At 49.4% G+C, this 14,189-nt stretch overlaps 1 protein-coding gene and 1 non-coding gene across 2 annotated transcripts in view; both read right to left on the bottom strand.

Annotated features, from left to right (window-relative positions):
- Positions 1–14,189, bottom strand: part of LOC126106274 (activating transcription factor 3) — a 609,251-nt gene that overhangs the window by 188,929 nt on the left and 406,133 nt on the right. The window lies entirely within an intron of this gene.
- Trnas-uga (transfer RNA serine (anticodon UGA)) lies at positions 4,174–4,255 on the bottom strand. The gene has a single exon. It is a non-coding gene; the product is annotated as a tRNA-Ser (tRNA).

The following is a 14,189-nucleotide window of genomic DNA, read 5'->3' as shown; positions in this document are numbered from 1 at the left end:
CCATGTGGCATTGGCAGTACCTGTGCCAGGTGCGGCAGTCGCGAGGCCAGGTGAACATTAGTGTAGTCCACCCTTTGGAGCAGGTCGAGCGTTCGGAGTGAATTGTTGCGTATGTGCAGTCGGACGTTCTGGAGGAGACGTCGATAGCTCGCCGCCGCTGATTGCCGTAGCGATCGGGTGAACAATACACCTAAGCATCGCAAGATGTCCACCGTCGTAAACGGACTGTGCAGATCGTCCAGCCCTCGACCGATGTGCATGATCTTGGTTTTATTCATGTTGACCCTGCTTCCCGCAGCTACGCCGTACGTAGTAAGAAGGGTAACCACCTGACTTACTTCATTCTCCGACCGGACGAGTATCATCAAGTCGTCGGCATATGCACTACACGTGAAGGAGCTCGCACGGAGTCGGACGCCTGTTAGAGTCCGTCTAAGAGTCTGCATCAATGGTTCGAGCGCTATTGTAAACAGTAACATCGACAAGGGACATCCCTGCCTAACGGAGCTGCAAACAGGAATCGGTCCTACCTCCCTGCCATTGACTCTCACCGTCGAAGAAGCGCCGCGAAGGAGGCGCATGAGGACGGTAATAAAATCCTGTGGTATCGCCATGCGTCGCATGGTCGAGTCAAGGAAATCATGGTTGATCCTGTCAAAGGCACGATCAAAGTCCACCGATACGAACGCCGCTCGCATGCGACAAGCTTCCGTCAGTGAAATTACGTCACGGTATTCGCCGAGGATAGTATGTATGTTGCTCCGAACCCCTAGACAAGCCTGGTCAGGTGGTATTGTCTTGGATATGACAGTCTTGAGCCTTGCCGCCAACATTCGCGCAAAGAGCTTATAATCAGAATTGAGCATCGTGAGCGGTCTAAATTGATGGACGCTGACACTCGCTGTCGATTTCGGTATTGGTATAAGCAGTCCCGCCATGAACTGCGACGGAACGTCCATGTCAGGGCTCAATAACTCATTATACATCAATACCAACTGGGACATTATTAAATCCGCAAATGCGCGGTAAAATTCGAGTGTCAACCCATCTGGCCCAGGGGATTTATGCACCGCACCCTTCGCGAGTGCGCCCCGGATGTCATCTTCCGTTAGGGGTTCCAATAGCGCCTCTGCATCTGAACCATCCACCTCCGTTTGCATCTGTCGCAAAAGTTCTTCTCCTGTCCGATTGTCCGTCGGCGTCCCAGTGAAAAGGAGGCGATAATGCTCCAGAAACTCAGCAGCAATGTCCCGTTGTGACGTCAGGGGCCGACCATCGTCATCATGGAGTACTGTGATTAGGGATCGGCGATTACGCGCATTTCCCTTGGACACTTGATGCATGCCGATACGTTCTCCATCGACGTTGTCCAAGCACCGAGCACGGATCGAAAGTCCCTCCAGTCGACGTCTCGTGATCGATAAAATACAGGCCTGAATGCGATGGACTTCCGCTTGACGCTCGAGCGATGGGGCCATGGAGGACAGGTCGCGGAGCACCATGTAGAAATAGTCAAGTGTATCTCGGAGCCATTTCGCTTTTTCCTTGCCATACGTGATGAGAGCTCTTCGTATCGCCGGTTTTGCACACTGCAGCCACCACGAAAGAACCGTACGGTGCAGCGGCAGACGGCGAGTGCAAGTCTGCCATGTTTCTTCGATCCGCTGGCGACATTCGAGATCCACCAATAAGGATGAATTGAGTTTCCAGGAACTACGACTCCGCCAGACCCTCTGCCGTGGGAGGGTTAACGTGCATAAATATGCAAGGTGATCCGTAAAAGCTGTGGGCCAACGTTCAGCAGCCAACACGTGATCTCTTAATCCGTCAGAAACATAAATCCGATCCAGCCTGCTCGCCGAATGGCTAGTAAAATACGTGTAGCCCTCTCGCTGCCCATGGATCTTTTCCCACGTGTCCATAAGGGCCATGTCCCGGCAGATCGTGTTCAATGCGTGGCATGAGCTGAAATTAGGAGTTTGATCCTTCGGGGCGAGTACACAGTTAAAATCCCCCCCTATCAAGATGTGGTCATACCGTCCATGGAATAGGGGGGCAATCTCCTCCGAGTAGAATCGTGCACGCGCCTGTCGATTTTCAGATCCGGAGGGTGCATAGATGTTGACGATACGAATGCCGTTCACGGTCATAGCCAAACCCCGAGCCGAAGGAAGGTAATCGAGGTCACACATCGGAATCCCTTCCCGGACTAGTATCGCTGTGCCACGTCCTCCATCTGGAGTCGGCGCTAGGTAAGTGTTGTATCCGTGCACGTCGGGAAAAGCAGCATTGCAGGTTTCCTGCATCAGCAGAATATCAACGTCAGTGGCGTAAATCATGTCCCGGAGAAGTTGCATCTTTGCAAGCGAACGTGCGGTGTTAATGTTCACTGTGCCCACCTTATATGCTTGGTTCGTTGTCGTTGTCATGCTCGTGCCATGTCACTGAGAACTCCAAGGGCGTTAGGCCACTATTCGTGCTCAGAGGGGTGCCCGCCAACGGGCTGCCCTCCTTTGTTGTCGTTCCGTGGTGTGCATCCTGTAGGTGAGTGGTCATCATTAGGGGTTGGCAATTCCTGTATGTCCTCGACTGGTTCCGCCCAATCACAGTGGTCATCCATCCGAGAAACGTCCTCTGATGTATTTCGACGAGGTTGCTGGGACATTGGTATCCCGGACTCCTTCGTCGGCAGGTCTGGGTCAGTCGGTGTCAATGAAGAGGGACCATCTGAAAGGCAGGACATCCGGTCTCCATCTGACGGAATCCTGTCAGCGTTCTCTAAAGGCACGTGTTCTGTGTCAGACAGTTCGTCGGCTAGGATAACTTCCGTGTCCCCTAGGCTAGGGGGGGACGTGTCACCCGAATTATGGCGACGCTTTTTGCGACGCTTCGGCGATCGCTGTTTGCGTGCCCTGCCCTCTGCTGCCTCACTGTGTTCGTCGATCGTTCGTTGGTCCGTTGCCGGCGCCACTGTCTCGACCTCTACTTCCACGTCGCGTGCTTCATGTGAGTTGTCAGAAGGTTCCTCCCTCAACCGACGTGACGTAGGCGTAGGGACATTCTCCGAGTCACCTCCACGCTCCCGTAACTCGGTCGGCTCTTGCATAAACACGTCTTCGTCTCGCTCCGAACTGGGCAACACCTCCCGGCGAGCCACCGACACGTACGTTATCGGCAGTTGCGTGGGAACTTCTCGCTGTGACGCGTCTCCATGTGGCAGTTGCACGACGCGGCGTTGTATGCACTCCGAGCGGATATGTCCTTCTCCACCACTGCCAGAACAAGTGCGTGGCTGGCCATCGTAGATCACAATAGCTCTACACCCGCCAATGTATAAATAAGACGGGATATGTTTAGTAAGGACGATCCGCACCTGTCGCACGCCGTTTAGCACAGGATAGGTACTAAAACTTGCCCAGCGTTCAGGCGTATGACTAAGTACCGTTCCATATGGTCGCAGCGATTCAGTCACCATCGATTCTGGCACCTCAAACGGCAGTTCAAAGATCCGAATCATCCTCACACCCAATCCTGAAGGAGCTACTGTTACATCGCTGATATGGCCATCAGAGTGTCGAAATTTAAATCCTCTTTGAGCAGCGGAGAGAGTTCTTTCACACGCAGCTTCATCGGTCATCTTTACGTACATTGTACTGCTGACAATGGACAGGTGTATTCCAATTATGTCCGTAGCAGGTAAACGAACTTCTTCCCTCAAAAAACGCTCTATTTCGAAAGCTTTTGGTCTGGCAAATTCGTTGTCGAACGTAAATTGGAGCGTAGTCTTTCGAAAATTGTGTGCCATGGTGATCGAGTCAGACAACAACACGCGCGAGTACCGACGGTGTAAACACTTCCTCGTCCACGCGCGCCCGCGGCCGGGACAGCAGGTCCGTGCCGCGCCACCGCCTAAAGCAGACTATCATAAATTGCTACACGTCATCGTCTGCAAGCTAAACTGGACACATCTGCACTGCCCAGTGAGGCACCACTTGTACTAACACCTGGTGGACGGCTGTGAGACGAGGAGATGAGCTGCGGCTTCTGGGCGCGACTGTAACGCTGCGCCCTGGATCAAATAACACTGCACATTGCTGGTGACCCACGTGTTTAGTAGTGACACAACTGCTAGGATGCAGCTGAACGTCCGCCCTATGAGAGCGAGAAAATTTGCGCAGTCGGCAGGACTCGAACCTACGCTCCCAGAGGGAATCTGATTTCAAGTCAGACGCCTTAACCACTCGGCCACGACTGCCGGTAAAAATGGTTCAAATGGCTCTGAGCACTATGCGACTTAACAACTGTGGTCATCAGTCCTCTAGAACTCAGAACTGCTTAAACCTAACTAACCTAAGGACATCACACACATCCATGCCCGAGGCAGGATTCGAACCTGCGACCGTAGCAGTCGCGCGGTTCCGGACTGAGCGCCTAGAACCGCTAGACCACCGCGGCCGGCATGAATCGTGATACATCAACGCTACTCATTACACTAAAGTGACACCTACTCGTTTGTGGTCAGCTCTAAGATGATGTTGTCACTTGCTAAATGCATTAATAGTAGCTATGCTCCTCACTGAAATTTATTTACAACATATTGTACCAAGAACAATTTGTCTTTGGTGGATCGCCGCTGTGTCGCTACCTTCAAATGACATACTCTCATAATACGAAGTTACAATAATTCTTTTGCCACGATATGATGTCTATCATTATTTTATTGCAACAAATCACGCAGTTAACAACGGGTTTTCGAGTGATTCTCAATTTGCTGGTGCTCAGAAACGACATATATACGTACAGGCTTCAACTGAATGCCAATATGGCGCCTCACAGCTCAGTGCTGAAGGGAGACGGCGTGCATGTGACGTAGGTGGCGTTGTGCCATCTCATTGGTCAACGCTCAGACGCACGCTCAGAATATCTGACTTGCTAGATATTGCTCTGCACGTTCGGAAAGACTCCCGAACGTGCTGTTCCACGCTATGGCGTCAGAAACGCGGCACGCTGAACGCTCAACGTTCGGATGCACGGTCCGTGTGCCGACGGACTAAAGCCGTCGCCACACGGACCGTGCTGTCGAACGTTAACGTTGAGCGTGCCGAGTTCAACGTCCTGCTGAACGCTCGGGAACGATGCGACTTGTGCATACGGTACGTGGGCCCAAACGTGGAATACGCGATCGCAACGCACTCCAGCGGCAGTCGAGGGATGTTTCTAGTTCGTAAATCACACTGTTTACTCAACGGGAGCGCGTAAAATTCCCACGTCAGCTCTATTAAAACGTACATTTCCTCCATCGTCCACGAAAAGGAAAGTACCGTGTCCGTTACAAACAGTGCGGTACAAATTTGGAATACTTCTCCGCCTAAGATAAACATTATTTCATCATTCCCACATTTTAGTCAAATCTCAAGGTCAGTGTTACTTGATCACTGTTCCTACCCGGTAGCAGAATCTTTGCAACATGTGAAATACGAAGCGTAAAAGAAATATCTTTATACAAGTAGCGCAAGCTGTCCTGTAGATTAAGCCAATTGAACAAAGTCACCCCTCGAAAAAGGTTGAACTTATACTTACGTAACATCAAATAGTATAGTATATACCTACATTAAGCTAATAATAAAGTATCAGAACCTAATAAAAACGCGAATCATAAAAAAAAACTTGGAAGTGTTAAGACGCGAATCATCGCCCCTACGAACATTTCTAGAAGACTCTGACGCTACTCATTACGCTAACCCAACAGCAGAACCCTTACGACGATTCACATTATGTTACGCCTTGCTGAAAACCTTAATCGTACATATGTTACTGATTGAAATTTAATTATAACAAATTGTACCAAGAACAATGCGTTTTGGGTGGATCTTCAGTGTGTCGCTGCCTTCAAATAGCCTACTCTCATAATACGCAAGTTGCAATAATCTTTTGCCAGGAACATGATGTTTCTCATTATTTTATTGGAATGAATCACGCAGTTAACAACGGTTTTTCCAGTGATTCTCAATTTGCTGGCGCTCAGAAACGGCATATATACATATAGGCTTGAATGAATGCCAATATGGCGCCTCACAGCATTGTACTGAAGGGAGACGGCGTGCGTGTGACGTAGGTGGCGTTGTGCCATCTCATTGGTCAACGCTCAGACGCACGCTCAGAATATCTGACAAGCCAGATATTGCTCTGCACGGTCGCAAAGACCCCCGAACGCGCTATTCCACGCTATGTCGTCAGAAACTCGGCACGATGAACGCCCAACGTTCGGATGCACGGTCCGTGTGCCGACGGCTTAACGAGCCGCCTCTCCCAGGACAACACGTCTCACCTATAGGGTGTTTCAAAAATGACCGGCATATTTGAAACGGTAATAAAAACTAAACGAGCAGCGATAGAAATACACCGTTTGTTGCAATATGCTTGGGACAACAGTACATTTTCAGGCAGACAAACTTTCGAAATTACAGTAATTACAATTGTCAACAACAGATGGCGCTGCGGTCTGGGAAACTCTATAGTACGATATTTTCCACATATCCAACATGTGTAGCAATAATATGGCGTAGTCTCTGAATGAAATTACCCGAAACCTTTGACAACGTGTCTGGCGGAATGGCTTCACATGCAGATGAGATGTACTGCTTCAGCTGTTCAATTGTTTCTGGATTCTGGCGGTACACCTGGTCTTTCAAGTGTCCCCACAGAAAGAAGTCACAGGGGTTCATGTCTGGCGAATAGGGAGGCCAATCCACGCCGCCTCCTGTATGTTTCGGATAGCCCAAAGCAATCACACGATCATCGAAATATTCATTCAGGAAATTAAAGACGTCGGCCGTGCGATGTGGCCGGGCACCATCTTGCATAAACCACGAGGTGTTTGCAGTGTCGTCTAAGGCAGTTTGTACCGCCACAAATTCACGAAGAATGTCCAGATAGCGTGATGCAGTAATCGTTTCGGATCTGAAAAATGGGCCAATGATTCCTTTGGAAGAAATGGCGGCCCAGACCAGTACTTTTTGAGGATGCAGGGACGATGGGGCTGCAACATGGGGCTTTTTGGTTCCCCATATGCGCCAGTTCTGTTTATTGACGAAGCCGTCCAGGTAAAAATAAGCTTCGTCAGTAAACCAAATGCTGCCCACATGCATATCGCCGTCATCAATCCTGTGCACTATATCGTTAGCGAATGTCTCTCGTGCAGCAATGGTAGCGGCGCTGAGGGGTTGCCACGTTTGAATTTTGTACGGATAGAGGTGTAAACTCTGGCGCACGAGATGATACGTGGACGTTGGCGTCATTTGGACCGCAGCTGCAACACGGCGAACGGAAACCCGAGGCCGCTGTCGGATCACCTGCTGCACTAGCTGCGCGTTGCCCTCTGTGGTTGCCGTACGCGGTCGCCCTACCTTTCCAGCACGTTCATCCGTCACGTTCCCAGTCCGTTGAAATTTTTCAAACAGATCCTTTATTGTATCGCTTTTCGGTCCTTTGGTTACATTAAACCTCCGTCGAAAACTTCGTCTTGTTGCAACAACACTGTGTTCTAGGCGGTGGAATTCCAACACCAGAAAAATCCTCTGTTCTAAGGAATAAACCATGTTGTCCACAGCACACTTGCACGTTGTGAACAGCACACGCTTACAGCAGAAAGACGACGTACAGAATGGCGCACCCACAGACTGCGTTGTCTTCTATATCTTTCACATCACTTGCAGCGCCATCTGTTGTTGAAAATTGTAACTACTGTAATTTCGAAAGTTTGTCCGCCTGAAAATGTACTGTTGTCCCAAGCATATTGCAACAAACGGTGTATTTCTATCGCTGCTCGTTTAGTTTTTATTGCTGTTTCAAATATACCGGTCATTTTTGAAACACCCTGTACCTGGCCACCACTTCCTCCGACCGGCTGCTCATTTCTCGTGTCGTATGCAACTTAAATCACTTAACAAAAGCAAGCCTTCCTATCACAGTAAGCTGATGCAATAGCTCCGTACTTAACAATCATAAACGATCGCTCGCTCGACGAAAGATCCGTACCCAAAGACTGGACAATTACACAGGTTACACCAATATTCAAGAAAGGTTGTAGGAGTGATTCACTATATTTGCGGTCCAAATCATTAACGCTCATATGTAGCAGGATTTTGGAACATATATTGTGTTCCAACATTATGAATTACCTCGAAGAAACCGCTCTATTGACACATAGTCAATATGAATTTACAAAATACCGTTACTGTGAAACACAATTAGCTCTTCACACACCAAGTGTTGAGTGGTACTGACAAGAGATTTCAAATTGAAATTGATTCGGTATTTCTAGATATCCAAAAGGGTTTTCACACTGTACCACACAAGCGGCCTGTAATCAAATTTCCTCCCCCGGGCATGGGTGTGTGTGTTTGTCCTTAGGATAATTTAGGTTAAGTAGTGTGTAAGCTTAGGGACTGATGACCTTAGCAGTTAATTCCCATAAGACTTCCACACATTTTTATGATTTCTGGCGTTCTCCAAGGCTCTCTGCTGTTCCTTATCTATATAAACGATTTCGGAGACAATCTGAAGAGGCGCCCAGCCTGTTTGCAGATGCTGCTGCGGTTATCGTCTAGTCCAGTCATCAGAAGATCAAAACAAATTGCAAACGTATGTATAAACTATCTGTGTGGTCTGAAAATTGGTAATTCACCCTAAATAATGAAAAGTGTTAGGTCATCCACATGATTGTTAAAAGGAATCCGTTAAACTTCGGTTACACGATAAGTCAGTTAAATCTAACCGCCATAAAATCAACTAAATTACAATTACGAAGAACTTCAATTGCAAAGAACGCATAGAAAATGTGGTGAAGGAAAACCGAAGACTGCATCTTATTAGCAGAACCCTTAAAAGATGCAACAGATCTACTAAAGAGATTGCTTACACTACCTTGTCCGCCCTCTTTTGGAGTACTGATGCGCACCGTGGGATTCTTACTAGACAGTATAAACGGAGTACACCATGAAAGTTCACAGAGGGGCAGCACGTTTAGTATTATCGAGAAACAGGAGAGACAGCGTCAAGGGTATCGGCAAAACAAAGGCGTTTCTCTTTGCCGTGAGCTCTTTTCACGAAACTTCAATCACAAACTTACTCCTACGAATGCGAAAATATTTTATTGACACCCATCTACACGGGGAGAAACGATCTTCGTAACAAAACAGGAGAAATCAGAGCTTACACCGAAAAATGTAGGTGTTTGCTTCTTTCGCGCACTATCTGAGAGTGGATTTACAGGATTATTGTGAAGGTGGTTCGATGAATCCTCTGTAAGTCAATTAAGTGTGACTTGCAGAGTAGCAGTGCAGGTGTAGATTGAAACACTGTAGCGTACCCCCACTACATGTGTAATAAAAATTAAGAGGGGTGGGGTTAAAACAGAAATACGCTAGACGGCACGAAAGTCGCAGCACGTGATACATGACGTGTAATTATCTATTTAAGTCACGACGCGCTTTTTCTGTAACATAAGAGTATGAGGGGGGGGGGGGGTCTGTGAGACCTCTACTCGTTTAAACTGAGATTTTAGGTAAAAATCACTCGAAACTCTTAATTTATGTTATGTAGCGTTTATTTGTCAGCAGCTCGTGGTCTTCCGGTAGCATTCTCGCTTCCCGCGCACGGCATCCCGGATTCGATTCCCGGTGGGGTCGCTGGCTGGAGTGGTCGAGGGGTTCTAGGCGCTTCAGTCTGGAACCGCGCGACCGCTACGGTCGCAGGTTCGAATGCTGCCTCGGGCAAGGATGTGTGTGATATCCTTAGGTTAGTTAGGTTTAAGTGGTTCTAGGGGACTGATTAACTCAGATGTTAAGTCCCATAGTGCTCAGAGCCATTTGAACCATAAGCCCGATGGATCATATTTCGGACGCCATCAGATGCTAGCTCCTCGCCCGCAAACTGACAGTCCGTAAGTTACAGTAATTGCGTGTCTGGTGCTACCTAACCCCGGAAACTATCGAGAACGTGCAAGTGGACGCACTACGTACGCCGCGATCGCGGTGTAGACACTTTTACTGATCCAGGATGACCGGTTTCAGCAGTCTTGTGCTGCCGTTGAGAGGTGGCATGAGCCCCCTCTCATATTTCTATCTTACGATTCTCCTCTGTAATTGCATGCGGTGGAAAGTTGCTATTCCTTCACACGCGGACTTCCCACGCAGCGTCTCTCGTCACCCGGGTGGTCCAGTGACAGGCGGGCTCTGTTTGACTTTGAAAGGGTAAGCCGACAGGTGTGAGGGAGTCGAGTGAATGCTTTCCAGACGCCGACATTGTCAAGAGGCACGCCCGCAGGGCCTGAAGCAGCGGCTGGGCTAGAGGTTCCGTTACTTCGCAGAAACTTAGCGAAAACACTTTCTGGCGGGCTACCAGCGAGGCGTGGGAATGACTTGTGTACCCAGGCAGCTGTGGCGGGAAAATTCCCGCGCTTTCTGCAAAATAGTAACTGTGATTGGCTTGCTCAGGGCATAGCTCCGTGACGTAGCAAGATCGGCGCAGAAATTGGCGCCAAGAATCTCCATTGGTGGAATGGTAGCGTTCCGGCAATGGAGTGGAATTTTCCGCCGGTTTTCGAGTTGCTGATTGGAACGTTTAACCACGGCCACTGTCGTGGGGGCGGGAATGTTCTGGGTTCGGTTTTGTACGGGTGCTCTAGTGGGGAGTCGGCTCTCACTTTTCGGTCGAGGACGTCGAAGCAACCAGCCAACGGCTCCGGTACGCCAGATTGTGTCCTGGCACTCAAGAAGCCAGTTTGGTAATGTATGTCCGCAGCACCGGCAGATAGGGATTTTCCTAGGTGATAATCAGAGCTCAGCAGAGCGCGCCTGTTCGTCTTTTTTCTAACTTTGTTCTGTCTTGGGTAGCAGCAATTAATGTTGGGTTGGCTATGTGTTTTCTCTAAGATGTGAGTTGCAAGGAATTGGCTGCACATACCACTTCGTCATAATCCTCACAATCTAGTTTAGGGACAACTTCACATTCACAGCGTTTGTTTGAGTATCCAATTTGAGCCAATTTGATGTATTGTAAATATTTCATGTGTTTTTGTTTATTATTTTGTGTTTAGTCTTAATAAATCATATTGTTATTTTGGACAGAACTTTCATTCTGTCAATCGGTAGAGCAACCCTATCATTCCTCACTATGTTAATGAGGCTTTCGTTTATGTAACTTATTTACGAAATTAAATTATTGCAGGTGCCAAACTCTCTTCTACTCCACTGGCAGGGTTGATTAGAGTCAGTTCGCGTACTTTTTTTAATCCTTGTGCAACAGCAAAAGTCGGAGTTAGAATAGGGGGGGGGGGGGGGGCTTAGCGCATCATGTACATATGTAGCTTCTAGAAGAGTGTTAAATACACTGCTAGCCCCGGCACCTCGCAGCGTCATCTGAAGTTTTATAACATGGCAATTTTATAACAAGGTCATACGATGGCGGCATAACACTGTCGAAATCGGCCATCGTGGAACAATAAAAGTGTCTACGTGGCGTGAGGCGGCTGTCCGTTGCCAACTACAGCGGTCGGCGAGCAGCGCGCCACGTGCCCCTGTCGAGCGCTCGTCCGTCGTCGTCTGCGCAGAATCGGTTCCGTATTCGTTCCGAAGCTGCACCGACGCGGTACTTAGCTGGTGGTCGCACTTGTCTGTGTAATGGACTCACGAGGACGAGTACGAGCGCGACTGGCGCCGACGCCGCACGTCGCCAGCGCGCAGCTGGCGCGCCTCTTGGCAGCGGCGGAGGTCGCTGACCCCGGCACGGCGGCGGCGGCGGCGCGACTATTAAATGGCCGGTAATTAGGGCGGCTGTGCTCGGCCCACACCCATCAGGCCGGCGGTGGACGGCACGGGCCATCAGCGCAGATTCGCCACGACGCGCCCCACGCCGCGGCGCTCCGTCTTCTGGGCTGGCTGCGTCGCCAGGTTTCTCATTATCGCACACCGAACCGGCTTTCTTTTTCACTCCATTGGTTTTCGGGTCGAGCCCGTTCACCCGTCTCAACAGTAGTGTCAATTTTGACGATACGATCTTACGGCACGCCCACTTGCTAAGCGGAGAAAATCTCCGACCCGGCCGGGAACCGATCCCGGGCCCCTTCGGTTCGCCGCGCTGACCTCTCAGCTACCGAGGCGAACACACCGAACTGCGTTGTCAGGTGCGGTAACCACTCACTGTGCAAGCGACAACTCTAGAAGCTGTCTCAAAACGCTACAGTTGAAAAGTGCTATGCACGGCAATAAAAATCCACGTTAGCTCTGATGATGCTTTTAATGCTTCGTCAGCCTTCAGCAGGCGAAACACCTACGTGTTAATGGAAACGAACCCTGTCAGTTTCGATATCCTCGAAGCAGGGAACTCTTTGGGCATAGGACAAGACCGTTACTTCGTTCTCTTCAGGTTGGTTGGACAATGTAACGACAGCTTTGGACTGTGCAAAAGCACGGACACACACTGCTGTTTTTGTAGTAGTCTTCAGTCCAAAGACTGGTTCGATGCAGCTCTCCATGCTACTCTATCCCGTGCAAGCCTCTTCATCTCCCAGTACCTACTGCAGCCTACATCCTTCTGAACCTGCATAGTGTATTCATCTCTTGGTCTCCCTCTATGATTTTCCACCCCTCACGCTTCCCTCCAGTACTTAACTGGTGATCCCTTGATGCCTCAGAACGTGTCCTACCAACCGATCCCTTCTTCTAGTCAAGTTGTGCCACAAATTCCTCTTCTCCCGAATTCTGTCCAGTACCTCCTCACGAGTTACGTCATCTACCCACTTAATCTTCAACATTCTTCTGTAGCACCACGTTCCGAAAGCTTCTATTCTCTTTGTCTAAACTGTTTATTGTCGATACATGGCTATACCCAACACAAATATTTGCAGAAAATACTTCCTAACACTTAAATCTATGCTCGATGCTAACTTTTCTTGCCACTGCCAGCGTACATTTTAAATGCTTTCTAGTTCGGCCTCCGTCACTTATTTTGCTGCCCAAATAGCAAAACTCATCTGCTACTATAAGTGCCTCGTTTCCTAACCTGGCTCCCTTATCATCACCTGATTTGACCGAACTATTGCGTCAGCAGCAAACTTCAAACTTTTAATTTCTTTTGTTTGAACTTTAATCCCTACTTCAATTTCTTCTTTGGTTTCCTTTACTGCTTGTTCAAAGTGCACGTTCAATAACATCGGGGGTAAGCTACAACCCCGTCTCGCGAGCTGTTCACCACCTTATGAGAAGTATACGGACACGAGAGAAGGTCGCGCCAGTGCAAGACGAGACTTTGCCCAGAGAAGACTGTGTCGGCCGCCAGCATCCATCGCTCACGGACAGCCTGACAAATCCCCTCGGACTGGCGTCCCGGTCAGCTGTAGAGAGAGACAGAGGGGAGGTCTCTGGGAGCCGGCCAAGCCTTTGACTGCGGCTCCGTGCTGGCAGTGCGGCACGCCCCTTTGGCCGCACCCCCACTGAGCCGCCGAGATCACAGCGCGTCACTCATTCGTACAGAACGAGGAGTCGCCAAAACCTTCTGTCAGTGCAAAAAAAGAAAAAGCAAAGAGGAAAGAAAAGAAATCCTCTGTGCTCAGTTGGGTTCCTTGCCGTACATGTTTCATGGAGATGTCGAGATAAAAACGTCACAAGAGTTTCGTATTAATACGTAATTTAACTATCGATCTCTTTAATACCCTGGTCACACAGATTAGTAAGAGGTCTACATCTCTCTGAGGCACCGATCTGTCGCCAAATTAAGACCGTACTGACAAATCAGATCAGGCTTTGCGCAGTGTCTCCAGTATGCCCGCAGATCCCGTCACGTCACGCTTTTCAGCTGTGAGCGCGCAGCCTGCAACAGAGAACTCTCCCGCCAGCTGTGAAGTGTGCGCCGTCATGCGGTTTCTACGTGCTGAGGGGTTCCGTCAGATTTCGTGCAGCTCACACATTACTGCCGTGAGTGACATCCAAGCGCGGCGATGGCAGAGGAACTGGGAAGCAGGGCGTGCAAATGTTCGTCGCGATGCAAATGGTCATGGAAGGGAGGAGGTGTAGACCGATGATTGTGTTCAGTGCGTGCATCACGCACTTCCGGAGAATCGTCTACGAAGGGCAATGCAGAACAAGCAAAGAGGAATGTCCGCCCAGTGGATGCGTCGTTAGACAGTATCG

This window comes from Schistocerca cancellata, chromosome 10 (assembly GCF_023864275.1).
Source record: "Schistocerca cancellata isolate TAMUIC-IGC-003103 chromosome 10, iqSchCanc2.1, whole genome shotgun sequence".
Classification (NCBI taxonomy): domain Eukaryota; kingdom Metazoa; phylum Arthropoda; class Insecta; order Orthoptera; family Acrididae; genus Schistocerca; species Schistocerca cancellata.
Note: the sequence above shows the minus strand (reverse complement) of the source record. Positions and strands in the feature narration are given on the sequence as shown.